The following is a 21,548-nucleotide window of genomic DNA, read 5'->3' as shown; positions in this document are numbered from 1 at the left end:
GGAGAAGTGGGGGGGATGACGAGGGGCTGTGTGGAGAAGTGGGAGGATGACGAGGGGCTGTGCGGAGAAGTGGGGGGATGACGAGGGGCTGTGTGGAGAAGTGGGAGGATGACGAGGGGCTGTGCGGAGAAGTGGGGGGATGACGAGGGGCTGTGTGGAGAAGTGGGGGGATGACGAGGGGCTGTGCGGAGAAGTGGGGGGGATGACGAGGGGCTGTGCGGAGAAATGGGGGGAGGACGATGGGCTGTGCGGAGAAGGGGGGATGACGAGGGGCTGTGCGGAGAAATGGGGGGAGGACGATGGGCTGTGCGGAGAAGGGGGGATGACGAGGGGCTGTGCGGAGAAGTCGGGGGATGACGAGGGGCTGTGCGGAGAAGTCGGGGGATGACGAGGGGCTGTGCGGAGAAGTCGGGGGATGACGAGGGGCTGTGCGGAGAAGTCGGGGGATGACGAGGGGCTGTGCGGAGAAGTGGGGGGGATGACGAGGGGCTGTGCGGAGAAGGGGGGATGATGATGGGCTGTGCGGAGAAGTGGGGGGATGACGAGCGGCTGTGCGGAGAAGGGGGGGATGACGAGGGGCTGTGCGGAGAAGAGGGTCATGAGGAGGAGGGGCTGAAAGATGAGAGAAGTGATGTAACTCCCTTGTTGTAGATAAACCATCTTACCCGAGCTCTGGGTGCACAGAAGTTCGGATTTCCTGGGATAAAATGTGAAGAAAATCCAACTTCTTGGAAATTCCAAAATTTATTGAACAATAGATACGAGGGGCTGCTGATCAGTCTTTGGCTTTGTGATCTTTTTTGTCTCTATGGTAACGAACATTACATCACATGAAAGCTTTATGTGTGTAATATATGTTTTCACAATGTTGTGTTTTTGTCTTATGGCAGCAGTGTCCTACGCATGCGGGAAAACAAAATGGCGGAGTCTAATGCGATATTCACAGCAAATGAGAGCAGAGGAGGGATAACGTTCTTGTTTCTGCAAGGAAAGTCCGCAAAGGATATTCATGGTGACATGTCGCAGACATTGGGGGATCAATGCCCTTCATATTCTAGAGTTAAGATCTGGGTTGTCTAATTTATAATGGGCCACTCCAGCACCAACGATAAGGAGCGTCCTGGACGACCGAGAGTGGTGGTTGTTCCGGAGATCGTCGATGCCGTGCACAACCTCGTACTGGAGAATCGGCGAGTTTCAGCTAAAACAACAGCGGACATCATGGGGATTTCCCGTGAACGTGTCTGTGTAATTATCCATGAACATTTGGACATGAAGCGATCTGCAGCCTGGCTCCCCAAATGTATGAGAACAGATCAGAAAAATCAATCTAAAAAAATCCAAAATGTACGACATTACCAAGACCACGTGCATCTGGAACGTGTGGCTCTGCTGTCTTTGCAGTTCAGCATGTTTTGATTTTTCATCTATTTTTCAATACATTCTGCAATTTCCAGGAAGCTCCGTTTTCTCCTCTTTATGGCTCCTTGTGGCTGTGTCTGCAAGTGGGTAAAGTCACTCTAGCGAGGCTGCATGTTGGTGGGGGGAGTGTGATGTCACTCGTGTGCTTTTTGTTTTTGTGACTTATCTCTTAGTTCTACTTATTGATTTGTAAAGTTCATTGTTATAGACTTGTCTAAATCAATATATATATCTTTCTCCTTGCTTTAGCAACCCTTTGCTATGTGCACACGATGCGGATTTGTTGCGTTTCTGCAGCAGTTTTTTCCGGGCGGAAGTGCTCCAAAAATGCAAAGGACTACTAAAGCAAAGTTAATCAATGACAATTCTTATACATTTTTATAGCAGCATTTATTCCATGGCGCTTAACGTGAAAAGGGGTAAGTATAGACAAGTACAATAAACATGAGCAATACAAGGCACACAAGTACAGAAGGAGAGGGGACCCTGCCCGCGAGAGCTCACAGTCTACAGGGATGGGTGAGGGTACACTAGGAGAGGGTAGAGCTGGTCATGCGGCGGTTCAGTAGACTGAGGATCACTGCAGGCTGTAGGCTTGTCGGAAGAGGTGGGTCTTCAGGGTCTTTTTGAAGGTTGCTATGGTAGGCGAGAGTCTGAGGTGTTGGGGTAGAGAATTCCAGGGTATGGGGGAAGCAAGAGAGAAGTCTTGTATGCGGTTGTGGGAAGAAGGGATAAGAGGAGATCAGAGAAGGAGATCTTGAGAGGATCAAAGGTTGCGTGTGGGTAAGTACCGGGAGACCATGGTACAGATGTATGGAGGAGACAGGTCGTGGATGGCTTTGTATGTCATAGTTAGGGTTTTGAACTGGAGCCTCTGGACAATAGGAAGCCAGTGAAGGGCCTGGCATAGGGGAGAGGCTGGGGAATAGCGGGGAGACTGGTGGAATAGTCGGGCAGCAGAGTGTAGGATGGATTGGAGTGGTGCCAGAGTGCTGGAGGGGAGGCCAGAGAGTAGGTTGCAGTAGTCGAGACAGGAGATGATAAGGGCATGCACTAGTGTTTTTGTGGTGTCAAGGAATGCACGGATCCAGGAAATATTTTTGAGTTTGAGACGGCAGGAGGAGGCTAGGATTTGTGGCTTGTAAGAGAGGGCAGAGTTGAGGATCACTCCGAGGCACCGAGCATGTGGGACTGGGGAAAGCGAGCAGACATTGAAATTGATGGGTAGGTATGGTGGAGGGGTGGAGTGAGATAGGGGAAAGATGATGAAGTCTGTTTTGTCCACGTTCAGTTTGAGAAAGTGAGCAGAGAAGAAGGCTGAGATAGCAGACAGACATTGTGGGATTTCAGTCAGTAAGGAGGTGAGGTCGGGTCCAGATAGGTAGATCTGCATGTCATCGGCATAGAGATGATACTGCAAACTGTGGGATTCTATGAGCTGTCCCAGGCCGAAGGTGTAGATGGAGAAGAGTAGGGGTCCTAGAACTGAGCCTTGAGGAACACCAACAGGGGGCGAAGTGAGGAGGTGAAGTGGGTGAGGGAGATACTGAATGTTCGGTCTGTTAGATATGATGATATCCAGGATAGGGCCGAGTCTGTGATGCCAAGAGATGAGAGAGTCTGTAGCAGGAGGGAATGGTCCACGGTGTCGAAGGCAGAGGACAGGTCCAGGAGAAGAAGGACAGAGTAGTGTCGCTTGCTCTTGGCGGTTAGTATGTCGTTAGTGACTTTAGTTAGGGCAGTTTCAGTTGAGTGATGCAGTCATAGAATCATAGAATCGTAGAGTTGGAAGGGACCTCCTGGGCCATCTGGTCCAACCCCCTGCTCAAAGCAGGATTCGCTAAATCATCCCAGTCAGATGTCTGTCCAGCCTCTGTTTGAAGACTTCCATTGAAGGAGAACTCACCACTTCTCGTGGCAGCCTGTTCCACTCATTGATCACTCTAACTGTCAAAAAGTTTTTTCTAATATCTAATCTGTGTCTCCTCCCATTCAGTTTCATCCCATTGCTTCTAGTCTTTCCTTGTGCAAATGAGAATAAAGTTGATCCTTCTACAATGTGACAGCCCTTTAGATATTTGTAGACAGCAATTAAGTCTCCTCTCAGTCTTCTCTTTTGCAAACTAAACATTCCCAAATCCTGCAACCTTTCCTCATAAGACAGGGTTTGCAGACCGGTCACCATTCTGGTCGCTCTTTTCTGAACTTGCTTCAGTTTGTTGATGTCTTTTTTAAAATGTGGTGCCCAAAACTGGACACAATATTCCAGATGAGGTCTGACCAAAGAGGAGTAGAGGGAAATAATGACTTCACGTGATCTAGACTGTATGCTTCTGTTAATACATCCTAGAACTGCATTTGCCTTTTTTGCTGCTGCATCACACTGTTGACTCATATTCAGTCTGTGATCTATTAGTATACCCAAGTCTTTTTCACATGTGCTGTCACTTAGCCCTACTCCTCCCATTCTATATATGCTTTTTTCATTTTTATTGCCCAGATGTAGTACTTTGCATTTCTCCCTGTTAAAAACCATTCTGTTAGTTACTGCCCACTTCTCCAGTTTATTTAAATCTTTTTGAATCCTCTCTCTCTCTTCTCTAGTATTAGCTATCCCTCCTAGCTTTGTGTCATCAGCAAATTTAATCAGTTTACCCTCAATTCCTTCATCTAAATCGTTGATAAAGATGTTGAACAATACAGGGCCCAGGACAGAGCCCTGTGGTACCCCACTTGAGACATTCTTCCAACTGGATGTGCAGCCATTTACGACCACTCTTTGGGTCCGATCACTAAGCCAGCTATGAATCCACCTAACAGTTGCCTTGTCCATTCCATACTTAGTCATTTTTTCAATAAGGATTGTATGAGAGACTTTGTCAAATGCTTTGCTGAAGTCAAGATATACTATATCTACAGCATTTCCTTGATCCACCCAATCAGTGATACCGTCATAGAAGGAAATTAAGTTAGTCTGACATGACTTATTAGTTACAAACCCATGCTGACTCTGTTTGATCACTTCATTCTTATCCAGGTATTGACTTACATGTTGTTTAATAATTTGTTCAAAGATCTTTCCTGGTATAGAAGTCAGACTCACCGGCCTATAGTTGCCTGGGTCCACCTTCTTCCCCTTTTTGAAGATAGGAACAACATTTGCTCTTCTCCAGTCTTCTGGCACTTCTCCTGTTCTCCAAGAATTTTCAAAGATTATGGAGAGTGGTTCAGAAATTTCTTCTGCTATCTCCTTCAGTACTCTGGGGTGTAATTCATCTGGACCTGGAGACTTGAATTCATTTAGGTTAGCTAAGTGTTTCCTCACTATCTTTCTGTTTATAGATATCCTGGATTCTTCTATTCCGTTAATAGGACAGTGAATAACAGTTGGTGTTACATTTCCTTTCTGAGAGAAAACAGATGCAAAATAGGAATTTAAAAGTTCAGCCTTCTCAACATCCTGTCTTACCATTTCATCATTTTCATCCTGTAAAAATCCTATAGCATCTTTGACTTTTCTTTTACTTTTGACATATCCCCAAAATCCTTTATTATTGCTTTTGACATCTCTTGCAAGCCTCAATTCATTTTCAGCTTTAGTTAATCTGATTTGTGCCCTGCAGATTCTGCAGACAGCATTATATTCTTCTTTAGATATGCCTCCCTCTTTCCATTTTATAAACATTTTTTTCTTCCTTTTTAGCATGTGCTTAAGTTCTGTGTTCACCCATCCTGGTTTCCTTAAATGCTTCCTATTCTTCCCTCTTTTCGGAATTGTTAACAACTGTGCTTTGAGAATTTCATTTTTCAAGATTTCCCATCCTTCCTGGACATTTTTGTCTTTAAGGATATCCAGCCATTGGATCCCTCCAATTATCTTTCTGAATCCCTTAAAATCTGCCTTTCTGAAATCTAACCTTGACGTCTGAGTCTTCACAGGTCTTCCGCCTCTAGTTATCCAAAATTCTAAAATAGCATGGTCGCTACCTCCTAGGGTTCCAGCCACTTTTACCTCCTCAACCATTTCCTCCCTGTTTATAAGGATTAGATCCAAGGTAGCAGTTCCCCTTGTTTTCTCCCCTACCTTTTGGAAGATAAAGTTGTCAGCAAGAGAGGATAAGAATTTCCTTGACCTGTTAGTTTTGCCTGAGAGAGATTCCCAACAAATGTCTGGATAGTTGAAATCTCCCATGACAACTATGTCATATTTTTTGGAGAACTTGGCCATTTGATGCATAAAGAGTTCATCCATATCTTCAGCTTGCACAGGCGGCCTGTAGTAAATGCCTACAATGGTGTCCTTTCCATTGTTCTGTCCTTGTATTCTTACCCAAACAGTTTCCACAGAACTCCCAGTCTCTTGAAGCTTCAATCTCTGTGCAGATATACGCGTTTCTAACATACAATGCGACACCCCCTCCTCGTTTATCAAGTCTGTTTCTTGCAAATAAGTTGTATCCTTCTAGTCTTGTATTCCAATCATGTGTATCGTCCCACCAAGTTTCAGTGATTCCAATGACATCATATTTCTGTTCCTGTGTTAGTAGTTCCAATTCTCCTTGTTTGTTGCCCATGCTTTGTGCATTAGTATAGAAACATTTTAGTTTGTGATTGGTTTCTCTTTCTCCAATATTTTTATTAATTAGATTCTTTTGTCTTTGTTCTTCCTTTCCACTTCTAATAGCAGAGTTCTCAATAGCATTTGTCAGGTGTATGGCTTTTTCTGGTCTTTTGCTTCCCTTCCCATGTTGTTCTAGTTTAAAGCTCTCCTTACAAGTGTAGCAAGGCGACTTCCAAATACATGCTTTCCAGTCTTCGTAAGGTGCACCCCATCTCTAGCAAGTAGTCCATCGTATAAGTAGTTCACTCCGTGATCCAGAAATCCAATTTGTTGCTGACGGCACCATCGACGTAGCCAGTTGTTCACCTGCAGAATCTTATTCCACCTCCTTGTTCCATGGCCATCCACTGGGAGGATGGAAGAGAAGACCACCTGCGCTCCCAGTTCTTTCACTTTCTTGCCTAAGTCTTCAAAGGCTCTGCAGATGGTTTCCAGGTCGTTTCTTGCGGTGTCATTTGTCCCCACATGTAGTAGCAGGAATGGGTAGTCATCTGTAGGTCTGAAGAGTCCTGATATCCTGTCAGACACATCTTTAATTTTTGCACCTGGAAGACAGCACATTTCTCTTGAGGTTATATCCGGTCTGCAGATAGCGGCCTCTGTTCCTCTCAGCAGGGAATCCCCCATGACCACCACTCTCCGTTTCTTCTTCACAACATTTTTCTTTCTCCATCCAGGAGGACTCTGAAGGCGTACAAGGTTGCTGTTTGTTGGCAAAGTCTTATCCTGATGTATTTCATCATTTTCCTGCGTGAGAGCCTGGTACTGGTTTCTGAGCAGTATGGGTGCTGACTGCCTCCTGGTCCTCCTGCTTCTCTGGGTCACATGTCTCCATTCCTCTGTTTCTTCAGGTGCACTTCGAATTTCTTCTCTTTCTGTAACATGAAGAGATAATTCTGCTCTGTCCAAGAACTCTTCACCTTCCTTAATGATCTTCAACGTAGCTAACCTCTCTTCGAGATTTTGCAACTTTTCCTCCAACAGGGACACAAGCTTGCATTTGTGGCATGTGAAATTTGGCTTTTCCACTGGTAAGTCTGTGAACATGTAGCAAGAAATGCAGCTCACCAAATGGCTCCTGGCCTCTTCCATCTTGAGATTTCTTAAAAACGATGAAAGATGAGCCAAAATTCGCGAGCCGAGACTCTTCACTTATCCCAGAAGGCACTGGGAATATGCAAATGATCTCCTCAAGACTCTTCCCCTGGTTTTCCGATTTCCTCTTTTCAGCTGCAACGGCCAAAACCCAGTGATCGTAGAGCTCGCGGAGACTCTTCACTTATCCCAGAAGGCACTGGGAATATGCAAATGATCTCCTCAAGACTCTTCCCCTGGTTTTCCGATTTCCTCTTTTCAGCTGCAACGGCCAAAACCCAGTGATCGTAGAGCTTGCGGAGACTCTTCACTTATCCCAGAAGGCACTGGGAATATGCAAATGATCTCAAGACTCTTCCCCTGGTTTTCCGATTTCCTCTTTTCAGCTGCAACGGCAGTCGGAAGCCTGATTGTAACCGGTCAAAGAGGGAACAGGAGGAGAGGTGGGAGGACAGTTCAAGATATACATGCTGTTCCAGTAGTTTTGAGGCGTAAGGGAGAAGAGATATCGGGCGATAGCTAGACACAGGATGGGTCAAGGGAGGCCTTTTTGAGGATGGGTGTGATCGAAGCATGTTTGAAGGATAAGGGGAACACACCATTTGTGAGTGAGAGGTTAAAGAGGTGCGTTAGGGTAGGGGTGAAAACTGTGGCGAGGTTAGGGATGATGTGGGATGGGAGCGGGTCAAGTGTGCAAGTGGTGAGGTGTGATCTTGAAAGGAGGGTGGAGAGCTGATCTTCCGCCATGGTGGAGAAGTTGGTTTTTGAGGAGCAGGGCTGAGCAGGAGGGGCATTGGGGGCTGCGGGCAAAAGCTTTCTCTGATCGTATCAATCTTCTGCTTAAAGAAGAAGGCAAAGTCTTCAGCGGTAATGAGATGAGAGGGAGGAGGTGCTGGGGGACGGAGTAGAGAATTGTAAGTGTTGAGCTGTTTAGGGTTGTGAGACAGGGAGGATATGAGAGATGAGAAGTAAGTTGGCTTTGCAGCAGTGAGTGTGGACCTGAAGCTGGTGAGGGACTGCCTGTATTCGGTTAAGTGCTCGGCAGAATGGGATTTCCTCCGCTCAGCAACCCTGGAAGCCCGTCTTAGTTCTTTGGTCAGGCTGGTCACCCAGGGTTGCCCGTTGATTGTACGAGTTTTGCTATGTGTGAGGGGGGTGGCCGAATCAAGTGCTGTTGTTATTGTGGTGTTATAAAAGGTGGCAGCAGAATCTGTGTCATGAAGTGGAGCTATGTCTGTGAGAGGCAGAAGGGACTCAGAGAGCGATTGTAAATTGAAGTGTTGTGCACATGATCCGGAAATTTCCGTCCTTATTCGCGTTTTTTTTTCCGCAGCGTGTCAATTCTTTTTGCGGATCTGCACGTTTTTCACCCATTGACTTCCATTAAGTCACTCAAATCTGCAGCAAAAATGCAGGTGTGAAAAGGTGTGCAGATTTGCTGTGGATTTGGTGCCAAAAACGCAGATTTGTCTTAGGAAATGATGTCAGAAGGAGGAAGAGTTTGTGGGCAGAGAATATAGAATAGTGCCCATGTTGTTTGAAGCACATCAGCAATGGAGGTTGGACAAGGAAAATACATCACTTTTTTCTTAAATACTATAGCTTTACTTACCTAACAAATCTGCAAACAAGTCCTCATACAAATCTGCATGTAAATCCTCATCAAAAATGCATAAAAACGAGCGGATTTCCGCTGCATTTTCTGCCAAGAGGTGCAGAAACCGCAGAAATTTCCGCTGGCAAATCGTGCGCACATTGCCAAAAAGTCATTTTTGTCCCATGAGCTGCCACAGGACGAATGCAGATACCACCATCTAGTGGTGATGTCAGCGCATTGCACAAGGCTCCATTTTAGCACTAGTTTGGATTTTCCTGGGAGGAGACGCAATACTGAACCATCTCATTTCTGTGCACTTGACCTGTTTGCAAACATTGCTGAATTACTTGTGTATTATGGCAATGACTTTTATGGTAATGACGGAGGGTACGCCCAAATGGTTATTATATCTGGATTTATTTTGCAGGTCCTGTTCCATTATAGTTATTGCTGATGTTTGTATTGTGTACAGACCAGAGTAGTGTAAGTAAGGAGCGTCTGGCGATGATTTTGCCGATGCCATAGTGTGATGTCACACGGCTTTGTTCAAGTGGAGCTGAAATGTTGAGAGGAGTGTGTGACGTGTAGACAGAAAGCAAACGTCTGTAGCAGGGGTGACTGGTGGGGAGCACGGCGGCCAGACAGCGTCCTCACTACTAGAGCAGAGCTCCCGTAAATCGTGGCCGGGTGGGTATAGACTTTCATTTCCAGCTGCCTCCTGTGTATCTAGCAAAAATGGTCGGAGACAAGCTCCAGTGGATCTATCCTGGCTGAGTAGCTGCACACCAGTTTCACGGTAGTAGTGCTGACAGTGTGCAGAAGCGTCATCCTCCCTGCTGTGAGTGTGTGAACACAGACCGAGGCCTACAGTCCGCCCAGCAGATTTCAGTTGAGTTAATAATAATAAATTTTATTTCTATAGCGCCGACATATTCCGCAGCACTTTACATTTCGGAGGGGATTTGTACAGACAATAGACATTACAGCATAACAATAATCACATAGAACATAACAGATACCAAGAGGAATGAGGGCCCTGCTCGCAAGCTTACAGTCTATGAGGAAAGAGGGAGACATGAAAGGTGGGTGGTAACAATTGCTTTTACTGTTTGGAACATCCATAGTGTAAGAATCCGGTGTTCCTGTTGCTGCATGAACCAGTTAACAGTCTAAATATGTAACAGTACAGACACAGAGGGCTATTAAATGCATTAACCATGTGAGAACATGATGCAGGGAGCATTAACCATGTGAGAACATGATGCAGGGAACCTGGATATGGTAAAAAATTTGGAATGAGCCACACAGATATTTAGGTTAATTCGTTGAGGCGGTAGGCCAGTCTGAATAAATGTGTTTTTAGGGCACGCATAAAACTGTGGGGATTGGGTATTAATCGTATTAAACAGCGTAGTGCATTCCAAAGAATTGGCGCAGCACGTGAAAAGTCTTGGAGACGGGAGTGGGAGGTTCTGATTATTGAGGATGCTAACCTCAGGTCATCAGCAGAATGGAGGGCGCGGGTAGGGTGGTATACTGAAACAAGGGAGATGTAGGGTGGTGCTGAGCCATAGAGAGCTTTGTGGGTGAGGGTAAGGCCTGTTTCACACTTCCGTTTTTGACCATCAGTCAAAATCCGCCGTTTTTTAAAAAAAAACGGATCCGCTATTTTTTTTGGCGGATCCGTTTTTTTCCCCATTGAGTTGCATTACTGGCGGATCTTGACGGATGGCCATCCGTTGGATCCGTTTTTTTGCGGATCCGCCTAATTTTTTGCGTCCGCCGACATGCCTGGACGGACCATGCAACGTTTTTTGTGCTGCAGGATCCGCATTTTACAGTGCGCATGCCCGGAGGAAGGAAGTCAGCCAGGAATTTAACCCTGAAATCCTTTCTGGCAGACAGAAAAAATCTCTCTCTCTCTCTCCCCCCTGGCTGCGGTTCCTTTAAAATTCTTCATTCAACGGATCCGTAAAAAAAAAAAACGGTCCAGTGGCATCCGTTCACATCACTTAGCAACGGATCCGCTTTCCGCCATTTTGGCGGATTTTAACTGACACAAAAAAACTGAAGTGTGAAACAGGCCTAATAAGTTTATACTGAATTCTGGAGTGGATGGGTAACCAGTGTAAGGACTGGCACAAGGTAGAGGCATTGGTATAACGATTGGTGAGGATTATGATCCTGGCTGCAGCATTCGGGACGGATTGGAGAGGGGAGAGTTTGGTAAGAGGGAGACCGATTAGAAGAGAGTTACAATAGTCCAGACAAGAATGAATAAGAGAAACGGTAAGAGTTTTTGCAGAGTCGAAAGTAAGAAAAGGTCGAATTCTAGAAATGTTTTTGAGTTGCAGATAACAAGAGCGAGCCAGTGATCGGATATGGGGGGCAAAGGAAAGCTCGGAGTCAAGTATGACCCGAAGACAGCGGGCATGTTGCTGGGGAGTAATAGTGGAACCACACACGGAAATGGCAATGTCGGGTATAGGCAGTTTTTGACAGGTTCAGTTTCAGATAGAGGGAGGACATGATGTTAGAGATGGCGGTAAGACAATCACTGGTGTTTTCCAAAAAGGCAGGCGTGATATCAGGAGAAGTGTATAATTGGGTTACTGTAAGTTGCCTTGTAACGGCTGAGCATCTGCATCAATACACTGTAACTACCGAGCATCTGCATCAATACACTATAACCACCGAGCATCTGCATCAATACACTGTAATGGTCGAGAATCTGCATCAATACACTGTGACCACTGAGCATCTGCATCAATACACTGTAATGGTCGAGCATCTGCATCAATACACTGACCACCGAGCATCTGCATCAATACACTGTAACCACTGAGCATCTGCATCAATACACTGTAACCACTGAGCATCTGCATCAATACACTATAACCACCTAGCATCTGCATGAATACACTGTAATGGTCGAGCATCTGCATCAATACACTGTGACCACCGAGCATCTGCATCAATACACTGTAACCACTGAGCATCTGCATCAATACTCTGTAATGGTCGAGCATCTGCGTCAATACACTGTAACCACTGAGCATCTGCATCAATACACTAACCACTGAGCATCTGCATCAATACACTGTAACCACTGAGCATCTGCATCAATACACTATAACCACCGAGCATCTGCATTAATACACTGTAACTGCTGAGCATCTGCATCAATACACTGTAATGGTCGAGCATTTGCATCAATACACTAACCGCAGAGTATCTGCATCAATACACTGTAACCATCGAGCATCTGCATCAATACACTGTAACCACTCTGGTACAGTAAAGGGTGTTTTACTGGGTGGGAGAAACATTTCTCCCAGCAGATTAATGTTTGGCCGGGTTTTTCTCTAAAGACAGGACCTGCGATGATGTTATGGTCACTTGATCAGCCCACGTGATGTCTACCTCACTTGTGGGAGGGGTTATGGGCTATGGTTGGTGTTTGGCACATGGTGAGTGTGTGTCTGGAAGTTACAGGAACTTGGCTGGACTTAGGCTAGTTTCACACTAGCGTTTCTGCCGTATGCGCACGGCCGCCGATAAGCCCCGCCCCTGCCGCGCCCCTCCTGACATCACCGCCTATTGCACATGGCTGCATGCGATCTGCGCACCCTATCTTTAATATAGGGTGCGTAGACCGTGAGCTGACCGTGCACTAGTAGGATTTTTGAGTGCGCTGCGCACTTTTGAAGGTGCGCCGAGCGTGCCAAAATGCAACATGCGTTCGGCGCACCTACAAAAGTGCGCACGGTCAGCTCACAGTCTGCGCACCCTATATTAAAGATAGGGTGCGCAGATTGCATGCGGCCATGTGCGATAATAGGCGGTGATGTCAGGAGGGGGCGCGGCAGGGGGCGGGGCTTATCGGCGCCCGTGCGCAGACGGCAGAAACGCTAGTGTGAAACTAGCCTTAGCCTGAAATTGTACACAGGATCCCCGTGCTGCAGGACTATAGCAGCAAGACTCTCAACAACTCTGGGAATGGCACCTGGCGGATGCCGCGGACCTGGCAGCCGCTTAGTTAAGCCCGTCTCGTGCAAGAGGTGAGTCTGGGACCAGTGGTTCTCCAAGCTGGAGTATATTTATGTTTTTCCTTAGTTTCTGTTAACCGGCTGTTTGCAACGTGACATAAAACCACTGAAATTGGACTTTAAGGGTGTGCGCATGTTGCGGATTCTGCTGCGGATTTTTCCACACAGATTTGTCCAAATCCACAGGTAAATCCGCAGGTCAAAAGACCTGCGGTTTATCTGCAGATTTAGTGCGGTTTGACACTTGTCATGGAGCAGGTGCCAAAGTGCTGCGGAATCCGCACAAAGAATTGACATGCTGCGGTTTTGAAACCGCAGCAAATCCGCACGGAAAAATCAGCAACGTGTGCACTGCGTTTTTCTTTATACATAGACTAAAATGGTACTGTACACCGCAGCAGAAACTGCTGCAGATCCGCAGGGCCAAATCCGCTGCGGATCCTCAGCAGAATCCGCAGCGTGTTCACACACCCTAAGCCTGTGTGTTGCCTCGTTACTGCAGCCCTGCCATTTCCTACCAGAGTAAATCCCTACACCACCGAGCATCTGCATCAATACACTGTAACCATCGAGCATCTGCATCAATACACTGTAATGACCGAGCATCTGCATCAATACACTGTAACGACCGAGCATCTGCATCAATACACTAACGACCGAGCATCTGCATCAATACACTGTAGCGACCGAGCATCTGCATCAATGCATTGTAACGACCGAGCATCTGCATCAATACACTGTAACCATTGAGCATCTGCATCAATACACTGTAACCACCGAGCATCTGCATCAATACACTGTAACCACTGAGCATCTGCATCAATACACTGTAACGACCGAGCATCTGCATCAATACACTGTAGCGACCGAGCATCTGCATCAATACATTGTAACGACCGAGCATCTGCATCAATACACTATAACCACCGAGCATCTGCATCAATACACTGTAATGGTCGAGAATCTGCATCAATACACTGTGACCACTGAGCATCTGCATCAATACACTGTAATGGTCGAGCATCTGCATCAATACACTGACCACCGAGCATCTGCATCAATACACTGTAACCACTGAGCATCTGCATCAATACACTGTAACCACTGAGCATCTGCATCAATACACTATAACCACCTAGCATCTGCATCAATACACTAATGGTCGAGCATCTGCATCAATACACTGTGACCACCGAGCATCTGCATCAATACACTGTAACCACTGAGCATCTGCATCAATACTCTGTAATGGTCGAGCATCTGCATCAATACACTGTAACCACTGAGCATCTGCATCAATACACTAACCACTGAGCATCTGCATCAATACACTGTAACCACTGAGCATCTGCATCAATACACTATAACCACCGAGCATCTGCATTAATACACTGTAGCGACCGAGCATCTGCATCAATACATTGTAACGACCGAGCATCTGCATCAATACACTGTAACCATTGAGCATCTGCATCAATACACTGTAACCACCGAGCATCTGCATCAATACACTGTAACCACTGAGCATCTGCATCAATACACTGTAACGACCGAGCATCTGCATCAATACACTGTAGCGACCGAGCATCTGCATCAATACATTGTAACGACCGAGCATCTGCATCAATACACTATAACCACCGAGCATCTGCATCAATACACTGTAATGGTCGAGAATCTGCATCAATACACTGTGACCACTGAGCATCTGCATCAATACACTAATGGTCGAGCATCTGCATCAATACACTGACCACCGAGCATCTGCATCAATACACTGTAACCACTGAGCATCTGCATCAATACACTGTAACCACTGAGCATCTGCATCAATACACTATAACCACCTAGCATCTGCATCAATACACTGTAATGGTCGAGCATCTGCATCAATACACTGTGACCACCGAGCATCTGCATCAATACACTGTAACCACTGAGCATCTGCATCAATACTCTGTAATGGTCGAGCATCTGCGTCAATACACTGTAACCACTGAGCATCTGCATCAATACACTAACCACTGAGCATCTGCATCAATACACTGTAACCACTGAGCATCTGCATCAATACACTATAACCACCGAGCATCTGCATTAATACACTGTAACTGCTGAGCATCTGCATCAATACACTGTAATGGTCGAGCATTTGCATCAATACACTAACCGCAGAGTATCTGCATCAATACACTGTAACCATCGAGCATCTGCATCAATACACTGTAACCACTCTGGTACAGTAAAGGGTGTTTTACTGGATGGGAGAAACATTTCTCCCAGCAGATTAATGTTTGGCCGGGTTTTTCTCTAAAGACAGGACCTGCGATGATGTTATGGTCACTTGATCAGCCCATGTGATGTCTACCTCACTTGTGGGAGGGGTTATGGGCTATGGTTGGTGTTTGGCACATGGTGAGTGTGTGTCTGGAAGTTACAGGAACTTGGCTGGACTTAGGCTAGTTTCACACTAGCGTTTCTGCCGTATGCGCACGGCCGCCGATAAGCCCCGCCCCTGCCGCGCCCCCTCCTGACATCACCGCCTATTGCACATGGCTGCATGCGATCTGCGCACCCTATCTTTAATATAGGGTGCGTAGACCGTGAGCTGACCGTGCACTAGTAGGATTTTTGAGTGCGCTGCGCACTTTTGAAGGTGCGCCGAGCGTGCCAAAATGCAACATGCGTTCGGCGCACCTACAAAAGTGCGCACGGTCAGCTCACAGTCTGCGCACCCTATATTAAAGATAGGGTGCGCAGATTGCATGCGGCCATGTGCGATAATAGGCGGTGATGTCAGGAGGGGGCGCGGCAGGGGGCGGGGCTTATCGGCGGCCGTGCGCAGACGGCAGAAACGCTAGTGTGAAACTAGCCTTAGCCTGAAATTGTACACAGGATCCCCGTGCTGCAGGACTATAGCAGCAAGACTCTCAACAACTCTGGGAATGGCACCTGGCGGATGCCGCGGACCTGGCAGCCGCTTAGTTAAGCCCGTCTCGTGCAAGAGGTGAGTCTGGGACCAGTGGTTCTCCAAGCTGGAGTATATTTATGTTTTTCCTTAGTTTCTGTTAACCGGCTGTTTGCAACGTGACATAAAACCACTGAAATTGGACTTTAAGGGTGTGCGCATGTTGCGGATTCTGCTGCGGATTTTTCCACACAGATTTGTCCAAATCCACAGGTAAATCCGCAGGTCAAAAGACCTGCGGTTTATCTGCAGATTTAGTGCGGTTTGACACTTGTCATGGAGCAGGTGCCAAAGTGCTGCGGAATCCGCACAAAGAATTGACATGCTGCGGTTTTGAAACCGCAGCAAATCCGCACGGAAAAATCAGCAACGTGTGCACTGCGTTTTTCTTTTTACATAGACTAAAATGGTACTGTACACCGCAGCAGAAACTGCTGCAGATCCGCAGGGCCAAATCCGCTGCGGATCCTCAGCAGAATCCGCAGCGTGTTCACACACCCTAAGCCTGTGTGTTGCCTCGTTACTGCAGCCCTGCCATTTCCTACCAGAGTAAATCCCTACACCACCGAGCATCTGCATCAATACACTGTAACCATCGAGCATCTGCATCAATACACTGTAATGACCGAGCATCTGCATCAATACACTGTAACGACCGAGCATCTGCATCAATACACTAACGACCGAGCATCTGCATCAATACACTGTAGCGACCGAGCATCTGCATCAATACATTGTAACGACCGAGCATCTGCATCAATACACTGTAACCATTGAGCATCTGCATCAATACACTGTAACCACCGAGCATCTGCATCAATACACTGTAACCACTGAGCATCTGCATCAATACACTGTAACGACCGAGCATCTGCATCAATACACTGTAACCATTGAGCATCTGCATCAATACACTGTAACCACCGAGCATCTGCATCAATACACTGTAACCATTGAGCATCTGCATCAATACACTGTAACCACCGAGCATCTGCATCAATACACTGTAACCATTGAGCATCTGCATCAATACACTGTAACCACCGAGCATCTGCATCAATACACTGCAACCACTGAGCATCTGCATCAATACACTGTAACGACTGAGCATCTGCATCAATACACTGTGACCACTGAGCATCTGCATCAATACACTGTAACGACTGAGCATCTGCATCAATATACTGTAATGACTGAGCATTTGCATCAATACACTGTAACCACTGAGCATCTGCATCAATACACTGTACTGGTCGAGCATCTGCATCAATACAATGTGACCACTGAGCATCTGCATCAATACACTGTACTGGTCGAGCATCTGCATCAATACACTGTAACCACTGAGCATCTGCATCAGAGACCCCAACAATCACTAAGCAAAGTAGGCTTTTAGTTTTCCAGAATACTTCTTAAGGCCATGTCCTTACTGTGTGTAATGTAAATGCTGCTTTTTTTGCTGCATTTTTTTTTTCTGTGCAGAAAATCATCTGCGTTTCAAAGTCCAAACAAATTCATGCGATTTCGTAAAACCTCCTGCCTATTGTGGATTTAAAAGCACTTTTGATCGGTGCGGTTTTTGGTGTTTTCTTTTCCCTGTAGGATTATAAACAAAGCAATTTTAAGTGCAGATCCCACAAAAAATGCACTAAAACTGTATAAAAAAAACCGCAGCAAACAATAAGCAGAGCAGTTAACTGTTGTGTATTTTAGTACAGACATAGCTGAAAAACGCAGCTTTATGCTACATGAGAACATGTGCTCAATCCTCAATTTAACCACAGGTCATAGACGATGTCGCGTCGCCCAGAAGAGAGTGAAGCGATTTTCCAGGACGGGACCTCGGAACTTGCTGATTTACTTTCCAGGATATACAGCAATATTTGCACTGAGTATTCACTGCAATGGTGTGGTGACGAGCTAGAAGCATGGTGGACATGCCAGCTCTGTAGGTCAGCTGGTTTAAGGCAATGGACAGAATTTCCTGCTTGTTAAAAGGTCTCAAGTTCATAAATGGTTAGAATTGCAAAGTTTGTGGAAACAAGCAACTCGGCAATTTACTTCTGACTAAACATTCCCAGCGTTCTGAAGACAGGAGGATTTCTAATTCTAGTTTGCACATATCACCGACAAGGACCTGAGCGGCTGGAGATAGCAGCGTGGCCCAGTGCTCGGGCCAGTAACACCACTAGAACTGTCAATATTCAGGAGCACAAACCAAGAAGCTGGGAGCCGTGCGCTCCTAGAGAGGGAACAGCTTTCTAGTGAATCTAAGAGTATCCGAGCTGAGATATCGAAGCACAACACAAGTATCTAAAATATGACACGTCCTATTAATGGGGAAATGATGATAACGTGTAGCATTGTGGATACTTTGTGTTACAGTGGGGAAAATAAGTATTTGATACGCTGCCGATTTTGCATGTTTTCCCACCTACAAAGAATTGAGAGGTCTGTAATTATCGTAGGTACACGTCACCTGTGAGAGACAGATTCGTTAAAAAAATCCAGAAAATCACATTATAGGATTTTTACATAATTAATTTGCATTTTATTGCATGAAATCAATATTTGATATAATAGAAAAACAGACCTTAATATTTGGTGCAGAAACCTTTGTTTGCAGTTACAGAGGTCAGACGTTTCCTGTAGTTCTTGACCAGGTTTGCACACCCTGCAGCAGGGATTTTGGCCCCCTCCTCCATACAGATCTTCTCCAGATCTTTCAGGTTTCAGGGCTGTCGCTGGGCAACATTTCAGCTTCTCCAAAGATTTTCTATTGGGTTCAGGTCTGGAGACTGGCTAGGCCACTCCAGGACCGTGAAATGCTTCTAACAGAGTCGCTCCTTAGTTCCCCTGGCTGCGAGTTTCGGGTCATTGTCATGCTGGAAGACCCAGGCACGACCCATCTTCAATGCTCTTACTGAGTGAAGGAGATTGTGGCCAAAATCTTGCGATACATTACCCCATTCATCCTTCCTTCAATAAAGTGCAGTGGTCCTGTCCTTTTTGCAGAAATGCACCCCCAAAGTATGATGTTTCCCCCACCATGCTTCACCGTTGGGATGCTGTTCTTGGACTTCTACTCGTCGTTCTTCCTCCAAATATGGTGAGTGGAGTTGATACCAAAAAGTGACAGGTGACATTACCCCTCCATACACTATATATATACAGATGAGGTCACACCTGGGCAGTGACGTCACACAGGTGACACATTCCCCCTCCATACACTATACATACAGGTGAGGTCACACCTGGGCAGCGACGTCACACAGGTGACACATTCCTGTTATGACTGAGTCACCGTAGGAGGCAGACACAAAAATAGAAGCTACGTCCAGAAAACCAGAGAAGTTGGCAACTATCAGATTGCAGACCCCTGAACCTATCAACACAACTAGCAGTAGCCGTGGGGGGTTCCTACGATGCCCTAGACCCCTCGATCACAGCCGGAGCGCTAAATAGCCTAAAGACAGAAAAGGAAATCTAAACTGCCCCAGAGCAGACCCCAAAGTAAAAGGCAGCCCCCAACATATAATGACGGTGAAGCAAGATGAAAAAAACACTCACACAGATAGAAAGACAGGCTGAGCAAACGATGGGGCCCAAGCTAACTAAACAGAAAAGGAAAGGAAGGATGCTGTCTGCAATCTGCCAAAACCCTATCAAAGACATAAGCCAACAGCTGATATGGAAAAAGACCCTGAAGCAGCTAGGCTTCAAAAACTAAATCAGCACTCAGGTATTTTCAGAAGACAGAGCTAAAGGAATTCAGCTCACCCCAGCAGGGTGTTAGGCGTCGGATTCCTGGCACGGCGGGAGTCCAGAGCCAGACATCCTGCGGTCTCCCGTTCTCCTCCGACCGCTCGGACTCCTGCTCAGCGATCTCGGCGAACCGGGCATTCCCCGCAGACTCGTTCTGTGAGCCTGGATGTTGCTGCCACCTCTGGTGCAGCAATGATAACGCAACCTGCTTTGCAGGGAACTGCTCTAGAGGCTAAGTCCTCACGCTGTGCGACTGGGCATGCCCGCAACTTGTCCTCTCAGTGGAGAGCAGGGGTCACATGTGAAGGTCCTATGTCGGATCTGATTGGTCCTTCCTATAGTACTGGAAGGTCCCGGAAGCGCATGGCTATAAAAAGCCTGCATGGCGGCTCGGCCATGCGCTAGTGTAGCATATTATGCTGTGTGTGTATGGTGATGGATGCATGGACTGGTGACTGACTTATTATGAAACCCCTTCCCTCGGATATTACGAATGGTGACAGTATGTTGGGTTAGTCAGCTCCAGATTGTGGCAGGCTACACGCCACTGAGCCTTCCTGACCTACACTAGCGTCCGTCGGTGCCCGGCTCCTCCGGCATCGTCGCTTAGCGGCTTCAGTTACGGCCGCGCTGCAGTAGTAGCAGCTTTTGGTGTTCGCGGCTGCGACGCCACACGCCGGCTGACCTGTGCAGCTAACAGGTTCAGCCTTTACGTCTAGTTCATACTTTGGCGTCTCTGTGACTAAACAGAGTTCGCCCTCAGGCTCTCGGGTGACGTTAACCCGAGCGCTGTATCGCACTTCTAGCGTATCTGCCATTGTCCAGCAGCGGTCTTGTCATCTACCGCACGGTGGACCCCGGGCGGCGAACGCGCCTTCCATTATTTATATCTGGTGCGTTCCGCCGACCCTAACATTACACTAGCACCAGGGTCTGGCTGGCAATGGCAGACGTGCAGCAGCTGCAGCGCTACATTCGGCAGCTGGAGAGCAGGTTGGCGGCTATTGAGAGCACCAACTCAGCTGCGAATGCTGCGCTAGCTGCTGCTCAGACAGTCGCTGAGGCTGTCTCACGTGCGCCCACACTTTTGCCCCTGCCGACAATGTCTCGCCTCCCGCTCCCCGATAAGTTTTCGGGTGATAGTGCCTCCTGTAGGGGATTCGTTAGTCAGTGCTCCATCCAGCTGGAGTTGCTGGCTGCACGGTTCCCTACGGAGCGGGCTAAGGTGGGATTTATTGTCTCTCTGTTGTCTGGCCGGGCATTACAGTGGGCCACGCCATTGTGGGAACGTGGTGATCCCGTGGTACAGGGGGCTGCTCAGTTCCTCGCGGCTCTGAAGCAAGTCTTCTTGGGACCACGGGTCACCCACGATACGGCTCTCCAACTGTTATCTTTAACACAAGGGTCACTTTCGGTTAGCCATCATGCTGTCCAGTTTCGGACACTGGCTTCCGAGTTAGAGTGGCCGGACAGAGTGTTGGTCCCGGTGTTTTGGAGAGGCCTGGCTGAGCACGTAAAAGATGCTCTAGCTACTAGGGAGATTCCCACCAGTCTGGAGGAGTTGATCGCCGTTTCCACCCGCATTGATCTCCGCTACACGGAGCGCGGGTTGGAACGAGCGCAATCCAAACGTAGGGTTAATTTGGCTCCCACCTTTACTGAGCCGCTGAAATTTCCCGCACAGGAGCACCCCTCCTCTGAGCCTATGGAGGTGTCTCGCACCGGCACTAAGTCGCGTCCGATGCGAACATCTGTGCGCTGTTATCAGTGCCGACAGTTGGGCCACTCGGCTGGCACATGCCCTCAGCGGCCGAAAAGACGACTACGTTCAGTGGCCGTAGGTGGTGGTCAGTCCAAGGTGGGACCCTTTTCACCCAAACCGGTGTTCCGGGGTACATTAGATAGTGGGTCCTCCTCCTGGGAGGCAGAGGTCACCCTGGATTCCGGGGCCGAGGGGAACTTTATGTCCTCGACTTTTGCCCAGAGACACGCTATCCCTCTGGTGATACTCCCCCAACCTCTGACCATCGG

General features: G+C 47.2%; 1 long non-coding RNA gene across 1 annotated transcript; it reads left to right on the top strand.

Moving 5' to 3' along the window:
* Window positions 1-504: 504 nt before the first annotated feature.
* Window positions 505-1,460, top strand: LOC141048834 (uncharacterized). Its single transcript, XR_012220162.1, has 2 exons — window positions 505-811; window positions 891-1,460. It is a non-coding gene; the product is annotated as an uncharacterized lncRNA (long non-coding RNA).
* Window positions 1,461-21,548: the final 20,088 nt, after the last annotated feature.

Source organism: Dendrobates tinctorius, unplaced genomic scaffold (assembly GCF_039654945.1).
Source record: "Dendrobates tinctorius isolate UK_male_01 unplaced genomic scaffold, ASM3965494v1 ptg000138l, whole genome shotgun sequence".
Lineage (NCBI taxonomy): Eukaryota > Metazoa > Chordata > Amphibia > Anura > Dendrobatidae > Dendrobates > Dendrobates tinctorius.
This window is presented reverse-complemented; position numbering and strand designations above follow the sequence as displayed.